The sequence below is a fragment of the Nerophis ophidion genome, unplaced genomic scaffold (assembly GCF_033978795.1).
Source record: "Nerophis ophidion isolate RoL-2023_Sa unplaced genomic scaffold, RoL_Noph_v1.0 HiC_scaffold_42, whole genome shotgun sequence".
Lineage (NCBI taxonomy): Eukaryota > Metazoa > Chordata > Actinopteri > Syngnathiformes > Syngnathidae > Nerophis > Nerophis ophidion.
Window position 1 is genome coordinate 486,669 of NW_026906964.1, and position 19,129 is coordinate 505,797.

General features: G+C 39.4%; 1 protein-coding gene across 1 annotated transcript in view; it reads right to left on the bottom strand.

Moving 5' to 3' along the window:
- The window catches only part of LOC133546752 (gastrula zinc finger protein XlCGF57.1-like), a 732,377-nt gene that overhangs the window by 446,351 nt on the left and 266,897 nt on the right, over positions 1 to 19,129 (bottom strand). The gene's annotated exons all lie outside the window — the stretch shown is intronic.

Genomic DNA, 19,129 nt, shown 5'->3' on the forward strand with positions numbered 1-19,129 from the left:
CCTTCAAGGTACTCAAAGCGCTTTGACACTACTTCCACATTTACCCATTCACACACACATTATCACACTGGTGGAGGGAGCTGCCATGCAAGGCGCCAACCAGCACCCATCAGGAGCAAGGGTGAAGTGTCTTGCTCAGGACACAACGGACGTGACAAGGTTGGCACTAGGTGGGAATTGAACCAGGGACCCTCGGGTTGCGCACGGCCACTCTTCCACTGCGCCACGCCGATGAAATATTAACATTGCAACACTTGCCAATACGGCCTTTTTAGTTTATTAAATTGCAATTTTAAATTTCCCGCGAGTTTCTTGTTAAAAACGCCGCGGGATGATGACGCGTATGCGTGACGTCACGGACTGTCAGGAAATATTAGGTTGCACTACTAGCGGCTAAAAGTCGTCTGCTTACACAGTATTTTGGACATCTGTGTTGCTGAATCTTTTGCAATTTTTTTTCATTTAATGATGGAGACTATAAATAATAATGCGGTGGGTGGATTGCAGCTGTCTTTAGCACCGAGACACAGCCGGTGTTTCTTTGTTTGTTGTGAAGCTTTAACACAGAGCGGTCAAGCAAACATGTTTTCTCTCCGTCAACCAGCATGTTTTTGGATGGGAAAATTGTGATATATATCTAACCGGAGACATCAGTGGATTATTTGTCGTCTTGTAGCAGCTGTCAAAAAAGCCAGCTGTGAGCTTGGCTCCTCGGCTTCTCTCTGAGACACTGCGTGTTCACCGCAGCCGTCCAACCTCGAGGTATGTCTTTACAATCTTTAAAAAAAACTCACTAAAACACTATTAAAACAATAGCAGATAAGGAATCTTCCAGAATTATCCTAGTATATGTGTCTAATTACATCTGAAACGCTCACACTGCCGCCGTCCGGAGCGTCGCTTTTTTTTTTATTTTTTTTTTTTATTCTAGTCCTTCACTATCAATATCCTAATTCACAAATATTTCATCCTCGCTCAAATTAATGGGGAAATTGTCGCTTTTCCAGTCCAAATTGCTCTTACTGCTGGTGGCTCCCATTATAAACAATGTGAATATGTGTGGAGCCCTACAACCCGTGACGTCACGCGCACATCGTCTGCTACTTCCGGTACAGGCAAGGCTTTTTCTATTAGCGACCTAAAGTTGTGAACTTTATCCTTGATGTTCTCTACTAAATCATTTCATCAAAAATATGGCAATATCGTGAAGTATGACACATAGAATGGACCTGCTATCCCCCTTTAAATAAGAACATCTCATTTCAGTAGGCCTTTAAAATGAATGTATATTTGAAGTTGTATGTAGTGTTTCTCATCTTCTACTGTTATATGTTGGCCTGTAGTTACTTTTTTAGTTGTGTGCATGTATTAAATATTAAATATGTAGCTAATATTTTTTTTTCTTCTCATCTTTGAAGACAGGACATTTTATTATTTTCATTTGTTTTTGTGTCTTATAAAATCTCCCCAAAAATTACCATTGCATATTATTGATGTTATTATCCAATTGTAAGTAGGAATGAATAACATTGTTAACAAAATGTGGACTCTGGTAGATGAGCAGCATTGTTACATCATGGTTGATAACTACTGCAAAACATCAACAAAGATGAAAAAGTCAGAAGTTAGCAACACATCACTGAACTTTAGAGTCATCGTGAGTGGAGTTGCTTGTTTATTCATCAGTAAATGCAATTGGAATGTAGAAAAAGTACTTTAGAGTTGCAATGCATACAGAGAGGACATATGTGCCATTTTGTGTTTTACACTGCAGCATCTATTCAAGCAGCAAGCAGCAAGCAGCAGCACATTTACTGCTGAGAGACAGACTCAGCTGCACACATTTCATTTAGAAAAGAGTAAGGTTGGAAACTTCTCTTGTTGCCGTATTTGTGTTTAATCTTAGTAAATGTTGGGGGAGATTTTCATTGAACAAAACAGTTTTTTAGTATTTTATTTTGAAAGTAAACCAGATAATGTATTATTATGTTTAAGCGTGGCTTTCTGTTCCACTGAAGCAGATCTTAGCTCCATTGACCTGCCGCATTGTGCCATCTGGCAAATATAAAAGCTCTGCTTATATTTAGCGCAGGGTTGTGGTACGGCACAGACAAAGGGTTCGGCAGCAGTGGAAATCGACACATTGACTTGAATTGAAAATGAAAAAGTCCTCGCCATATCCCAGGTATCAATACGCGCATTTGCATGGTTTGCACACATTGTTTAGCTGTGACAATCCCATTCAAGAGCAGGCAAACATTCCAGGGAGACAGAAGAGGCGCCCCTTACAAAAAAGGTGAGAAACAGGTAAATGCTGGGGAGAGCGCTGAGTAAAATGAAAAAATGTTCAGTCAAAGCTTGGGCCGCTGGAGAGGTGGTCCAGACCGAGGCCGAGGGAAGAAATAGAAAAACCACATAGCCGTAGCACACATAAACGTGCGTAAGAGAGAAACATCAAAGAACACAAAGGACATTAAAAGAGCAGATCTGATGCAACCAGCTGCCACTCCAGCAGTGTTATTTCTACTTACTGCTACAAAAGTAAAAGTAAAACAACAACAAATAATTAACCAATAATATATATTGCGCACACACGATTGCACCATGCATTCACAAGCAACCAAACAAAAACATCATTTCAACACCCATATACACTGTGGGGCCTCTGCGGTGTTCCACACCATCATCTGCTGGGGTGGGAGGAGCATGGCCAGAGACAGGAGCAGACCCAACAAAGCAACCAAGAGAGCCGCCCACCAACTCTCGGCCAGTGTCCAGTCCGCATGGATGAGCGAGGACGCGTCCAAGGAGACCAAGGTGTCCGATACCTGCTCATTCAGCCAAGACACTGTGAAGCTTGTCCATCACGGCGCTCAGCGCCTGCTCTACAGTCCTGTCTCTTCATCCGCATCTCCTCCAGTCTCTCCAAATGGACTCTGGGAGACCCAGCAGTTGGTCTCCATGGCCAAAAGGCTCCCGGTAGGCAGATCCAGAAGTCCACAAAAAAAGCAACGCAGAAGTCACGAAAGTGCCACCCCTTGTCACACAGTCCCAAAGGGTCCCCAACAAAAAGGCAAACAAACCCCACATGAAAAGAAGAGGGAAACAGCAGGAAGAGAAAAGGATGACACAAGAGCACAGAGCTCCTGCCACCAGCAGCCACTACCATCTTAATGACATACTTGTATGTTTTAGTAATGTATGTATAAAAAAATAATAGCTTACCTCGGAGTCAAAGGGAACAAGAATATGAATATAAACAAGGTGTATCGCCACAATTTCAACCACTTTTACGCTTCTGTCATTGTAATGAATGACACACGGGGGCGCCACTAACTCCCATCGCATCATTTATTTTTGAAATGTTGATATTTTTTAAACAAAGCACTTACTGTAACCTAACTATTTTTTTTTACATTTTTAGATTCCCGAAATAAATAACTTATTATAAAATAACTTAAAAAATCGATTTATTTTCCATTTAAGGCTGCTGAACACATCTTTCATGTTTGTGTACAGATCTGTGCTGTTTCACCTTATTTTTTAATGACGATTGTTTTGTATGTAATGGTTTATGATGACGTTGTTATTGAAATACAGATGACACAAAAGAAGCATGGTAAGTAAGTGTGGCAAAACAAGTTGACGGAAGTGACGTCTGGTACGCACATGCGTGGACCGTTCGGGTGATAAAGCAAGATGGCGTCTGACGGAGAAGGCATAAAGGCGGGCATTATATTTCTGTATTCTTACATATATGTTGTTTCATAGAGTACACACGGTTAATAATTGTTTGTAGCCGGATACATCAGTCTGAGCGCACTTTGTTTACTAGCTTATTTTAAGAAAGTTTGCAGCTAGTTTAGCTGGCTAGTTAGCTTAGCTTGTTAGCTGCGAACAAAGAGACGAGGAAGTTATTTAAACATCGCTAAGTAGGGAACTAATGTGAGTGTAAAGTGTTGTGATTGTGTGAAAATGTGCCAAAGAAGGATAGCAAAGTATGAGGAGGAACTTTGTCCAAGAAAAGAGGAGAAGGAGCGACAACATCAACTACTGGATGTTTATTATAGCAAACATCATCAAGTTGTGTTACACAGAACAGCTTTGTTTACTTCTTACTCTCACATCTTTACCAACTTTATACTTCATTACCAACATTATTCTTAAATATATTGTGTATGACAAGTTTGGTTGTCTCGTGAGGATGATGTACATACAGTCGTGGTCAAAAGTTTACATACACTTGTAAAGAACATCATGTTATGGTTGTCTCGAGTTTCAAATACTTTCTACAACTCTTTATTTTTTTGTGATGTAGTGATTGGAGCACATACTTGTTGCTCACTAAAAACATTCATGAAGTTTGCTTCTTTTATGAATTTATTATTGGTCTACTGAAAACGTGACCAAATATGCTGGGTCAAAAGTATAAATAAAGCAATGTTATATGCAGTATATATACAGCAATATTATTATAAATACAGCAATGTTAGTATATATACAGCAATGACGGTGGGCATGGTGTTCCTGGGATTAAAGCCCTCACCTTTTTTTCCTCCAAACATTTTGCTGGGTATTGTGGCCAAACAGCTCATTTTGTTTCATCTGGCATCACATGGACAAAGATAAGACTTTCTGGAGTAAAGTTCCATGGTCAGATGAAACAAAAAATTAGCTGTTTGGCCACAATGTCCAGCAATATTTTTCGAGGAAAAAAATGTGAGGCCTTTAATCCCAGGAACACCATTCCACCGTCAAGCATGGTGGTGTCTGTTATCTACTGCCCTCCAGGGCCCTATTCAAACTTTATCAGTGAATTCTCAGAGTTTGTTGCTGATCTAGTGATGCACGCCAATAATATAATTATAATGGGGGACTTTAATATTCATATGAATACCCCATCGGACCCACCATGCGTGGCGCTCCAGACTAATTGATAGCTTCGGCCTTACACAAATAATAAATGAACCGACGCATCGCAGCCATAATACGATAGACCTAGTGCTTGTCAGAGGTATCACCGTTTCCAAAGTTATGATACTCCCGTATACTAAAGTAATGTCCGATCATTACCTTATAAAATTTGAAGTTCAGACTCATGTTCGGCACACTCATAATAATAAATGCTACAGCAGCCGCAACATTAATGCTGCCACAACGACAACTCTTGCTGACCTACTGCCCTCGGTAATGGCACCATTCCCAAAGTATGTGGGCTCTATTGATAACCTCACTAACAACTTTAACAACGCCCTGCGCGAAACCATTGATAACATAGCACCGCTAAAGTTAAAAAGTAGTACGGTAGCATCGCTAACCCAACAAGGGACTCCTTCCAGTAGCTCCACCCACTCAGCTGATGACTTTATGCAATTCTTTAGTAAGAAAATTGAAGTCATTAGAAAGGAGATTAAAGACAATGCGTCCCAGCTACAACGGGGTTCTATTAACACTGACACGATTGTATATACGGCGGATACTGCCCTCCAAAATAGTTTCTCTCGTTTTGAGGAAATAACATTAGAGGAATTGTTACAATGTGTAAATGGAATAAAACAAACAACATGTTTACTTGACCCTCTTCCTGGGAAACTGATCAAGGAGCTCTTTGTATTATTAGGTCCATCAGTGCTAAATATTATAAACTTATCACTTTCCTCTGGCACTGTTCCCCTAGCATTCCAAAAAGTGGTTATTCATCCTCTTCTTAAAAGACCTAACCTCGACCCTGACCTCATGGTAAACTACCGACCGGTGTCTCACCTTCCCTTCATTTCAAAAATCCTCGAAAAAATTGTTGCGGAGCAGTTAAATGAACACTTAGCGTCTAACAATCTATGTGAAACCTTTCAATCCGGTTTCAGGGCAAATCACTCCACGGAGACAGCCCTCGCAAAATTGACTAATGATCTATTGCTAACGATGGACTCTGATGCGTCATCTATGTTGCTGCTCCTCGATCTTAGCGCTGCTTTCGATACGTCGATCATAATATTTTATTAGAACGTATCAAAACACGAATTGGTATGTCAGACTTAGCCCTGTCTTGGTTTAACTCTTATCTTACTGATAGGATGCAGTGTGTCTCCCATAACAATGTGACCTCGGACTACGTTAAGGTAACGTGTGGAGTTCCCCAGGGTTCGGTCCTTGGCCCTGCACTCTTCAGCATCTACATGCTGCCGCTAGGTGACATCATACGCAAATACGGTGTTAGCTGTCACTGTTATGCTGATGACACCCAACTCTACATGCCCCTAAAGCTGACCAACACGCCGGATTGTAGTCAGCTGGAGGCGTGTCTTAATGAAATTAAACAATGGATGTCCGCTAACTTTTTGCAACTCAACGCCAAAAAAACGGAAATGCTGGTTATCGGTCCTGCTAGACACCGACCTCTATTTAATAATACAACTTTAACATTTGACAACCAAACAATTAAACAAGGCGACTCGGTAAAGAATCTGGGTATTATCTTCGACCCAACTCTCTCCTTTGAGTCACACATTAAAAGCGTTACTAAAACGGCCTTCTTTCATCTCCGTAATATCGCTAAAATTCGCTCCATTCTGTCCACTAAAGACGCTGAGATCATTATCCATGCGTTTGTTACGTCTCGCCTCGACTACTGTAACGTATTATTTTGGGGTCTCCCCATGTCTAGCATTAAAAGATTACAGTTGGTACAAAATGCGGCTGCTAGACTTTTGACAAGAACAAGAAAGTTTGATCACATTACGCCTGTACTGTATATACCTTTATATACATATATACATACATATATACCTATACTGGCTCACCTGCACTGGCTTCCTGTGCACTTAAGATGTGACTTTAAGGTTTTACTACTTACGTATAAAATACTACACGGTCTAGCTCCATCCTATCTTGCCGATTGTATTGTACCATATGTCCCGGCAAGAAATCTGCGTTCAAAGGACTCCGGCTTATTAGTGATTCCCAAAGCCCCAAAAAAGTCTGCGGGCTATAGAGTGTTTTATTTTCGGGCTCCAGTACTCTGGAATGCCCTCCCGGTAAAGGTTTGAGATGCCACCTCAGTAGAAACATTTAAGTCTCACCTTAAAACTCATTTGTATACTCTAGCCTTTAAATAGACTCCCTTTTTAGACCAGTTGATCTGCCGTTTCTTTTCTTTTTCTCCTATGTCCCACTCTCCCTTGTGGAGAGGGTCCGGTCCGATCCGGTGGCCATGTACTGCTTGCCTGTGTATCGGCTGGGGACATCTCTGCGCTGCTGATCCGCCTCCGCTTGGGATGGTTTCCTGCTGGCTCCGCTGTGAACGGGACTCTTGCTGCTGTGTTGGATCCGCTTTGGACTGGACTCTCGCGACTGTGTTGGATCCATTATGGATTTAACTTTCACAGTATCATGTTAGACCCGCTCGACATCCATTGCTTTCCTCCTCTCCAAGGTTCTCATAGTCATCATTGTCACCGATGTCCCACTTGGTGTGAGTTTTCCTTGCCCTTATGTGGGCCTACCGAGGATGTCGTAGTGGTTTGTGCAGCCCTTTGAGACACTAGTGATTTAGGGCTATATAAATAAACATTGATTGATTGATTGATATGTATATCATATAAAGGTGCTAATCCATGGGATGATTAATAATTAGAAATAAAATATGTCACACTTCAATATTTCAAACACCTATAAAAACACTATTATGAATAAGTCTAATATTGTATGATGAATATATATACACTTACATTTTTTTAATGTATGTAAAATATGTTTTGTACTGATTACTCTCACCTTCTCAGTCAAATTGTTCTGTTCAATTTTTAATAAAAGTACACAATGTTGCAAATTAATGCATGTACTCGAGTAAAAAAAAACACTTATACAAAATATCTAATCTATAAATGTAGAAGCATATTAAACAGATTGTTAGACAAACAACAATGTCACACATGTTATATGTGCTGATGTTGTTAGAAAGTCAAAATGAAAGTCTGGACAGTTTATGTCAAATCCTGCAGTTTCATTTGCTGCTGCTGTTCTCACCAGCACACTTGTGTTTCTTACACTGGTACTTAGAAGACAATCTTTCACCACAACACACTGCAACTCAACACTTTCTCTCCTGGGTGTCTTCTCATGTGTGCTACAAGGCTTGATCGGTCACAAAAGCTTCTGTTGCAGATTGAACAGGAAAAAGGTTTTTCACCAGTGTGTGTTCTCATGTGTCTTTTCAAACTCAGACTTTGTGTAAAACCTTTACCACAGATTGAACAGGAAAAAGGTTTTTCACCAGTGTGTGTTCTCCTGTGCACTTTCAAATATCGACTTTCTGCAAAACCTTTACTACAGAGTGAACATGAAAAAGGTTTTTCTCCAGTGTGTGTTCTCATGTGTCTTTTCAGAAGACTATAGTATGTAAAGGTTTTGTGAGAGTGAGAAGATGTGAAGTGAGTGTTGTCAGTGTGACATGTCTTATCATCTTTAGAGTCTTCATCATCAGTGTCAGGAGAGTGTGACGTTGTGTCCTCACTATCTGATAGTGGAGCTAAGAGCTTGTCTGCTTGTGATCCTCCACAGTGGTCTCCATCAGCTTCTGTTGTCATGTGTTGTGTTGAGCTGCTGCTTGGAGGCTCCCCCCCTCCCCTCTCCTCACTTTCACCTTTCACCTCATCATCTTCACTCTTCACAGGGACACCAGTCACTGGGAACTCCTCCAACCATTTAGGCTGACTGATGCCCTCTTCCTCCTCTTCCTCTTTAATGTGCGGCGGCTCTTGGTCCTCCTCTTCCTCTTTAAAGTAGGGGGTCAGTGGGTCCTCCTCTTCCTCTTTAATCTGAGGGGTCAGCGGGATCTCTTGCTCCGATTGTAGCTGAGATAGGCGCCTGCGCCCCCCGCGACCCTGAAAGAGAATAAGCGGTAGAAAATGGATGGATTGGTCAGCGTGTTCTCTTGCTCCTTAAAGGGAGGGGTCAGTGGGTCCTCCTCTTCCTTTTTGATGTGTAAGATCAGTGGGTCCTCCGCTTGCCCTTTAATGTGAAGGGTCAGTTTCACATTATGGGTCTGTGGCGTCTCGTCTTCCTCTTTAAGGTGGGGGGGATGTGGCTCCTCTCCTCCCTCTTTGATGTGTTGGGACTCTGGTACCTCTTCTTCCTTGTGTATGTGGGGGGACTGTGGTTCCTTCTCCTGCTCATGAGGTAGATGTTCTTCATCGAGGTCTGCGGGACAGGAGAAAACAAACATTCTTCAGAAAAGTCCAGCTTTGCTCAGTCACATGAGACATTGTCCTGCACCAACATATGATCTCACAATCTCATCAGTTTCCCCTCACAGCAGTCAGGGTACTTCCAGCTGACACATGCAGAAGACCTCCAGGGGAATGCCTTCCCAGGCCAACATCCAATCCACCTTATTCATATAAAATCATCCTAAAAGTCATTCCTGCAATCCTTAATGGTAGATGCCATATGTGAAAGTGTGCTGTTCTCCCTCTGAATAAGTCATACACACACAGGAAATAATGTACCACATGCCAGCCTCCACGCAGTAGTACTAGTGATGAGCTCCCCCTGCTGGTGGACAATAATTACAGTGATTTTCACATTCATCTTTAGAGACATGTCCGTTATAAAAGAAGCATGAGCACAGTCAACATGTTGGCCAAAAAAGATGACATCTGTGTTGCTTTCATTTAGATCAGGGGTGCCCACACTTTTTCTGCAGGCGAGCTACTTTTCAATTGACCAACTCGAGGGGATCTACCTCATTTATATATATCATTTATATTTATTTATTTATGAAAGAGACATTTTTGTAAACCAGTTAAATGTGTTTAATGATAATACAAGCATGTGTAACACATATAGATGTCTTTCTTTCACGAAGACAAGAATATAAGTTGGTGTATTACCTGATTCTAATGACTTGCATTGATTGGAATCAGACAGTAATGATGACAACGCCCACATTTTCAAATGGAGGAGAAAAAAAGTTGTCCTTTCTGTACAATACCATATGAAAGTAGTTGGTTTTTGGCATCTAATTCATCCAGCTTCCATACACTTTACAAGAAAAACATTGGCGGCAAATTCCGTAGCTTGCTTGATTGACATTCACGGCACCCGAGGGTCTTGTGAGATGACGCTGGCTGCTGCCAGTTCATTATTATGAAAAAATGACAGAGAGGAAGGCGAGAAACACTTTTTATTTCAACAGACTTTCGCGCCGTCCCTTCCGTCAAAACTCTAAATGCCGACTGCACATTTCCTATCTTCACAATAAAAGCCCTGCTTCATACTGCCTGCGCTAACAAAATAAGAGTCTCGGAAAGCTGGCGTGCACAAGTGATGTGCACGCCAGCTTTCTGAGGGATCGCTTGTGCGCGCCAGTTTTCCGAAGCTCTGTATTTAGTTAGCGCAGGCAGCATGAAGCAGGGATTTTATTGTGAAGATAGGAAATGTGCAGTCGGCCTTTAGAGTTTTGACGGAAGGTACGGCGCAAGAGTCTGTTGAAATAAAAAGTGTTTCTCGCCTTCCTCTCGGTCATATTTTCATAATAATGATCTTGCAGCAGCCAGCGTCATCTCACAAGACCCTCCGGTACCGTGAATGTCATTTAAGTGACGTCTTGGTGAAGATTGATGATCACTCATTTTTAAGTCTATTTTTTTAAAAGCCTGGCTGGAGATCGACTGACACACCCCCCGCGGTCGACTGGTAGCTCGCGATCGACGTAATGGCCACCCCTGATTTAGATAGTGTCACCACAGTTAAACTGGGATGAAGTAATCAGATTACTGACTACACCTTCAAAAGATAACTTGTTTATCTTATTAATAATAGTAATAATGGATTACATTAATTTAGTGCGTTTCTGGACACTCAAGTTGCGTTAGAGTGAGAACTGAGAAGGCATCATTCATGCAGTCCACACATTCAATGTAGTACGCTACATTTAATTATAATAATTATAATAATAATAATAATAATAATAATAATAAGTAGATGAAACAATTCCTGAAGGAATTGTGTGTGAATGCTCCAATACTGAAGTTGAACTGAAATGCTGACAGAATGTAGTAAGAATGTACGAATAGTTTGAATGTTGGAATGGTTTAAATGTTGAAGAGTTGGAATTTCCAGGAAAACTGTAATTTGGTTTAAAACTTGGGAACATGTTATTTTGAATGTCCAGGACGAGTGGAATATGTTGATGTTGGAATGGTTTGAATAGGTTCATATCAATGGTAACTTCCTGGAAATTTGGGAATTTTGGGAAAAGTGGGATTTTTGGGGAAAACTGTGAATGTTCTGAACAGTGAGTGTTGGACTTTTTCAAATCGGTCGAGAAATGTTGAAGTAGTAACAATTTTAATTGAGAAATGGTATTATGAAATTCCTGGAATTTTCTGAAAACCTGGAATTTTTCCAAGTTTGAAAAACAACATTTTTTTTCCTGATTGACGATGGATCGGTTGAAAAATGTGGAAGGACTTGTCGCCAGAAAAAAGGGTCAAGAAAGGGTTTGAAAAATGTGAATTCCTGGAATTTTTTTGAACTTGGAAAAATAATAGATTGAATGTCCAGGATTAGTGGAATATGTTGAAAGTGGAATGGTTTGAATCAGTTGTGTAAATGGTTGAAGTTTGAAAACATGCCAATTGATTTTAAATAGGAAATATTATTAAGCAATTATTTATTCTTGTTTCAAGCTAGTTTAGTGGCTAGCTTAGCAATTAGCCTGCTCGTCCTTTGTGTGTAACATGTTTAGCCTTTTTCTACTGTCCTTCAGTGATAATAATACTTGTAAGAAATGTATTTGCTGCAATGGAGGATGGTGGAACGTGTGATGTAAGAAGATACAGTTAGCTGTCATGACAACTAATTCCTCTGGTCGGCCAACTGCACATCAAAATACAAATCAGTGGTTAAAAATGTGGATGTTTGGGGTCTTTAAGAGTGGAAACTATTGTATTATGTCCCATACTAAATCAGAGTTTTAAGGTTTGATAAACATAATGGCCTAGTAGTACGACGTTTAGTTTCTACACAGTTTGGGGATTATAAGTATGGAAGTAAAAATGCATCTGTTGTTTTGTGTCAGTTTTGTTCAAGTAAACTCCTATTTGTTAAACCTTTGTACAAGTTTAAAACGATCGCAATGCTAATTTTTGTTAGCCTGTCAATGTGGTTGTCCATTGTATGTTAGCATTAAGCTAGCGCCGCAAAAGCCAACTTTTATCCTGTATGGTTGTATTGTGATGTGTCTTCTTCCATCCATCCATCCATTTTCTACCTCAAGTTGAAAAACTTGTTTAAAAAACACCCGAATGGTGTTACTATATAGTGGTCAATTGCACGGAATATGTACTGTACTGTGCAATCTACTAATACAAGTCTCAATCAATCAATCAAACAGGGGGGCAGAAGGCGGCGTACACCCTGGAAAATTCCATAAAACCTTTAAACTATTTTTAAAATGTTATCTTAATAAAAATGTATCCTCCAGTTTGTGGCTATTATAAGGCAAATTTCCTGAGGATATGCATTTTTACAGCATGTTTTAAAGAGATAGCATTCTGTGTATATTATATTGATCAACTAATTCTCGTTTAGGGGGCTTAGTGAGCGGATTAGAGGTGCTCCCATTGACTCCATTGTTAGAATTAGGATAGTTAAGGTTTTGCTAACATTTGTTTAGGAATTAGAATACATAAAAAAATAAAAACATGTTATTGTCTTACATTAGGGGTGTGAAAGGTAGGCAAAGTTAAAAAAAAAATCAGATCCCCTTTGAGATGTTTTCTACATCCTGTGAACGGGCTGATGCTGTGGTGAAAGTGAGAAAAAAAATACATGTCAGGAAAATGCAAATTTCAGCAAAAAATGTCTGGGAAACTTTTTAAAACTTGGTCAAAGATTGTTGGCGGTAAACCTAGAGAGGCATGTGTGTGTTATAAGATGATGTTAGAATTAGCTTTATTATTTAGGTTTAGGGGGCCCCGTCATGGGGGCCGCCCCCGGCCCAGCTCTGACTTGTTCCACCACTGGTCATTGTGATTATATTATACATTCCAAATGTCACATTCTTGTTATTAATCAAATATAAAGTTAGTAAAGATGTGAGAGTAATAAGTAAACAAACCTGTTCTGTGCAACACAACTTGATGTTTCTTGAAAACAGCGTCCAGTAGTTGATAGTTGTCCTCCTTTGTTCTAGAAAGTTCCGCCGCGTATTCTGTTATCGTTCTTTCTAACACTACAAATATTTCTTCAACGGCAGCAGTTAGTCGCTGATCCACCAACGCTCTCAACATTTGTAATGTAGACATTTTCACACAATCACAACACTTTACTCTCACACTTGATCTCTACTTAGCGATGTGTTGATAATTTCTGTGTCTTCTGTTAGCAGCTAACAAGCTAAGCTAACTAGCAAGCTAAGCTAACTAACAAGCAAAGATAGCACGAGAAGCGGCACAGTGCTTCTAGCGCATCGAGACCACTTTATCCTTAACTAAAGAATCAAATATGTATTTTATACGACGTAAATATTTAAAACTGGAGAACAAATAATAAGACTGACTTATTAGCGTCCTGTTCGCGGCTTTCTGTGTCGATGTGCTTTCACAACAGTTAGCACACTTGACGTTACAAGGCAGTACTGCTCTGCTTCTTCTTCTTCTTCTTTTGTTTTTATGGCGGTTGGCAAGCAACCTTGTGGTGTGCATTAGCGCCACCTACTGTAATGGAGTGTGGACCGAGGTGGATCCCTACTCTATATTCTTTTATTTAACCCAGTGTTTTTTAAATATGTTTATATTGCTTTATATCCTATGTGTTCTGAATGCAATCCTAATATACTTCCCACTTCTAACCTAATATTTTCTTTTGCTAACTTATTTTCCAGTATTTCTCTTTCTCTATTGTATTTCCTACATTGTATTAAAACATGGTCAACATTTTCTATCTGATGGCAAGAATCACACAGTCCTGTAGTATGTTTTCCTATCAATTTTAGTGAACTATTTAGATATGTATGTCCTAATCTCATTCTAGTAATAATGTATTCTTCTTTCCTATTTCTATTCCTCCTCTCATGACACCTACTCTCCTCTGGACTTTGTAAAACTCTCTACCTTTTATTTCCTTATTCCAATTATCCTGCCACTTTTTATTGTGTTCTATCTTAATGATGCTCTTCACTTCTTCTTTACTGTGCTTCATCTCCATGTTTACTTCTATTTTAGTGCTTGCTTGTTTTGCGTATCTATCAGCTAACTCATTCCCCACAACTCCTACATGAGCAGGAACCCAGAGAAATGTTACCACACCTCCCGCTTTATTTATCCTGTAGATTGCCTGAACTATTTCATCAACTATATCTAGTCTTGTTTCTGATGTTATGTTTTTTATGCTCGTCAATGCACTGCTGGAGTCCGAGCACACGACTACTTTCCTTGCTTTGTTTTCCTCTATCCAGTTAACTGCCATATAAATTGCTACCAATTCCCCCGTAAAAACAGATAGTTTATCACTGATTCTTTTATTCAACACTATATTTCTCTGTGGGATAACTGCAGCAGCTCCTACTTTACTATTTATAGTTTTTGATGCATCTGTGAATATCATGATGTTATCAAAAAACATTTCCTCAATCCATTGTTCTATTTGGTAACTATTTAAATGTCTATTCTTCAGTAACTGCATGTTTACCTTTGGGTTGTCATACATCCACGGTGGTATTGCAGGAATTGGTACTGTAGGGCTAACTTTAATATTGTCAATTTGTGCTTTGATACATATATCTCCTATTATCCACCCAAAACTATTCATTTTTTTCTTCCCTTTTTCTTGGCAGTTTATTAGCACTTGACGGGTTGGATGTCCTTGCTTGGATCCTTTTAAGTTTGCCCAATAAACTGCTGAGAGTTGATCTCTCCTCATGTCCAAAGGTTTTTCATTCATTTCTACTTGCAATGCTGCCACTGGAGTAGATTTAGTAGCTCCACAACATAACCTTAACGCCTGCGACTGGATCCGGTCTATTTTCTCAAGTAGAGTTTTTGAAGCAGATTGATAAATAATGCATCCGTAGTCAATAACAGATGGAATTAAAGTGATATATATTGTTTTCAATGTCAACCTATCAGCCCCCCAATCTTTACCCCTCAAAGCCCTCATTATATTTAACACCTTTTTACTTTTCTCCACTATTTTGCTGATGTGGGTTGACCAGTTCATATTTTTATCAAACCATATTCTTAAATATTTAAATACTTGTACCTCTTCTATGTTTTCTCCATAGAGTTTTATTTGGAGCTTGTTTTGTACTTTCCTCTTCGTAAAATGTATGACTTTTGTCTTTCCAACAGAGAATCTTAAACCCCAAGCCGTCCCCCAGTCTTGAACATTATTTACCGCTTTTTGAATCTTCTTTTCTATATGATGTGTATTTCTACCTCTCTTCCACATCACTCCATCATCACAAACAATGCCACCTCCACTAACCCTTCCACTTCACTAAAAACTTCATTTATCATGATGGAAAATAGTACTGGACTTATTATACTCCCTTGTGGGGTCCCATTTTCCACTTTGTATTCTCTGCTATATTCATTCTCTATTTTTACTAATAATGTTCTACTTGTTAAAAAGTCTTTTATCCATCTGTACATTCTTCCTCTAATCCCAATCTTATTTAGTTTCATCAGCAACCCCTGTTTCCACAACATATCATACGCTTTCTCTATGTCAAAAAATACCGCAATTATACTTTCTTTATTTATTTGTCCTTTTCTAATTTCCTCTTCCAGCTGCACTGCTGGGTCATTTGTGCTTCTTGCTTTGCGAAAACCACTTTGGTAGTTTTTTATCATTTCTTTTGACTCTAAATAATATATTAATCTTTCATTAATCATTTTTTCCATTACTTTGCCCAAATTTGAGGTCAATGCTATCGGCCTATAATTTCCTGCCTCTTCCAGATCTTTCCCTGGCTTGCATATTGGAATTATTACAGCTGTTTTCCACTCAGATGCTCATTTTCCTTCTTCATATATCCTATTATATAATTTCAAGACCACTTCTTTGCCGATGCTACCTACATTTTTGATCATTTGATAACTCACCAGGTCTTTCCCTGGCGTCGTATTTTTAACTTTTTTTAAAATTGGAACCATTTCATCCAAAGAAAATGTCATATCCATAGTGTTGGTAAAACTATTATCGTTGTCTTCCTTCATTTCCTTAATATTTAAACTAATTGTTTCTTCTCTCTTTTGTTTTTCTACATTTCTCAAATGATCATTACTGTGCACTTTAACAAAGGTTTTTGCTAAAAGTTCTGCTTTTTCTTTATTTCCTACCACACTCCGCGTTCCGTCTTTCATCACATGATTTTTATGTTCTTTTCTGAGCCCTGACATTCTCTTGATCATTCCCCACACTTGGCTTAAAGGAGTAGTTCTATTTAGTGTTTCACAAAAAGTTCTCCAATGGTGTTTTCTTGTTTTTTTAATAACATACCTTACTCTAGCTTGATGCCTTTTATATTGGATCATGTCTTGGAAATGATGTGTTCTTCTCAATATTCTAAATGCTCTATTCCGTTCTTGTATTGCATCTGTGCACTCTTGTGTCCACCACGGCACTATCTTCCTTCTTCTCCCTATACTATTCCTTGGTATGCTCTGTTCGGCTGCTTCTATTATGCACCCCGTAATATCTGTATTTAATTGTTCAATATCTTGATTTATATCTACTTCCTTTAAAGTTATGTTGGTAATTTCCCTAAATTTCCCCCAGTCACCATGATTATACTTCCATCTTCCTTCTATCCTAGTGCTTTCTGTCCTATGATTTATGTTTATGTGAATGAAGATTGGATAGTGATCACTTCCCATTGTGCTGTATTTATTTACTTCCCACTCCACCTTTCCTGCTAACCCTTGTGACACTAGTGTTAAATCTATTGCTGTTTCTTTACCCGTGACGACATCTAACCTTGTTCCCCACCCATCATTCACACACACCACTTCTTTTTCCTCCAAAAGTGCTTCCAATGTTTCCCCATTCCAGTCATCCCTTTCACCCCACATTGTGCTATGTGCATTAAAGTCACCACACCAAATAATATTGCCACTCCAGTGCTCCATTATTGTTTCTAGTTGGTGAATTTCTAATTCCTTGCATGGATTATAGAAGTTTAGTACTTTGTATCTTTCTTTATTATTCCGTACTTCTACTCCTACTATCTCTAGTTCTTGTTTTACTTTTAATATTGAATAATGCATATCTTCCTTAATAAATATGGCACATCCTCCTCCTTGCCCATCATTCCTATCTTTACGTATCGTTATATATCCTTTTATTATAAAGTTTAATTTTGGCTTCAGCCATGTTTCTTGAATACATATTATATGTGGTTTATTTTTCATATTATTAATATATCCCTTTAATTCCTGTCCGTTTGCTATCAAACTTCTGGCATTCCACTGAACAATCAACATGGCGTTGGATTGTGGTCACATGACTCGGTCTCGTCTCCTCTCTGTAGCTCACCTTGCACCTGTTCCCAGGATAGTTCTTTTACATTTAAAAACTTTGCTGCTGCTTTGACAATTATTTTGATTTTCTCAGTCTTGTTTCTAGCCTGTTCTGTACAGTTTATTACGTAAGCCAGGAATACAACTAGTTTGTCCATGGAAATTCCTGTATTTGCTGCTTCTTGTTTTTTATTTCTTGAACTATTTTCACTTCTGTCCTGTTCTGCACTTTCTTGATTTCTTATTTTAACTGCCTCTGCGTATGTAATATTTCTTTCAACTCTGATTTGCTGTACTTCTGTTTCCTGTTTCCTTCTGATGCAGCCCCCATACGCTGCTGTGTGATTCCCGCCACAGTTACAACACTTGACCTGTTCATTTTCTCCACATTGTCCATATTCATGCTCTCCTCCACACCGTCCACATCTCATCTTAGCATGACACACACTAGCTATGTGCCCATAGCGTTGGCACTTGAAACAACGTACTAGGGGTGGCACGTAAGCTCTAACATAGAAGCTTAGATACCCAATCATGATTCTCTCTGGTAGGACCTCCTCTGCAAATTGCACTAGCACGGATTCGCTCTCAGTCTTTTCACCGTTCCTAAATGCCATCATTCTTTTCATCATAGTGACAGTTCCTCCTTTTATTTTTATTTTCAGATCATCTAAATTTTCTCCTCTTGGGATTCCTGTCACGACTCCTCTTGCCCCCTTTCGTTCTCCCACTTCGATTTTTTCCTTTATTATTTTGTTGCACAGTTTTTGCAATCGCATTGCTTTGTTCTTTTGCTCTCCATTTTTGCATTTAATCAACAGCCGTCCGTCCCTGAGTACCTTCGCTATCTCCACCTCTCCAATGTCCTTCTTTAATCCCTTAACCAGTGTCATCAAACTAATGTCATTCATATCTTGGTTTGATTTAAATGTATAAATTATCTTATATTCATCCACCAAAACCCTTTTCCTCTTATCAACCTCTTCATCGTCTTCATGCACTCTTTTAGTACTCGCCTTTCCTTCACTCCCTCCTCTCCCCTTCTTTCCTCTCTCCCCTCTAGTCCTATCCATTTCCATACTATCCTCATACATCCCGTCACTATCCCCTTCCATCTCCATCCAGTCACAAAAGAGCTTATGCTCAACCGCCAAAACAGATTTAGACACTCTCGCCGCCGCCAAATTCACTCCAAATGTTTGGTAGTTCCGCGTCTCTCCTTCCGGAAGCTTCCACCGACCGCTTCGTCTCCAGCGACCGCGGACCAAGAATCGGCAGTACTGCTCTGTTCTGCTGCCTTCCTTTGTTTATTTTTTTTATAAACCTTTATTTATAAAACTGCAACATTTACAAACAATCGATAAATAATAATAATAAAAATAAGTACAAAAACAGTACAAATCAGCGCCAGGGTGTTGTAAAATAATGTAACTAAAATAGAATGCTATTTAGCAGATTTGAGCGTTATGGAGCCATTACCATTGCAGTACAAAGTCTTCATTGTTTTGCAGAAAAAAATTGCCGAAGCCAAATGTGTCAAGTGTCTTGAAGATACATTCATGTGAAAATAGCCTCTGTGTTTTCTCCTCCTCCACTCGGCTGTG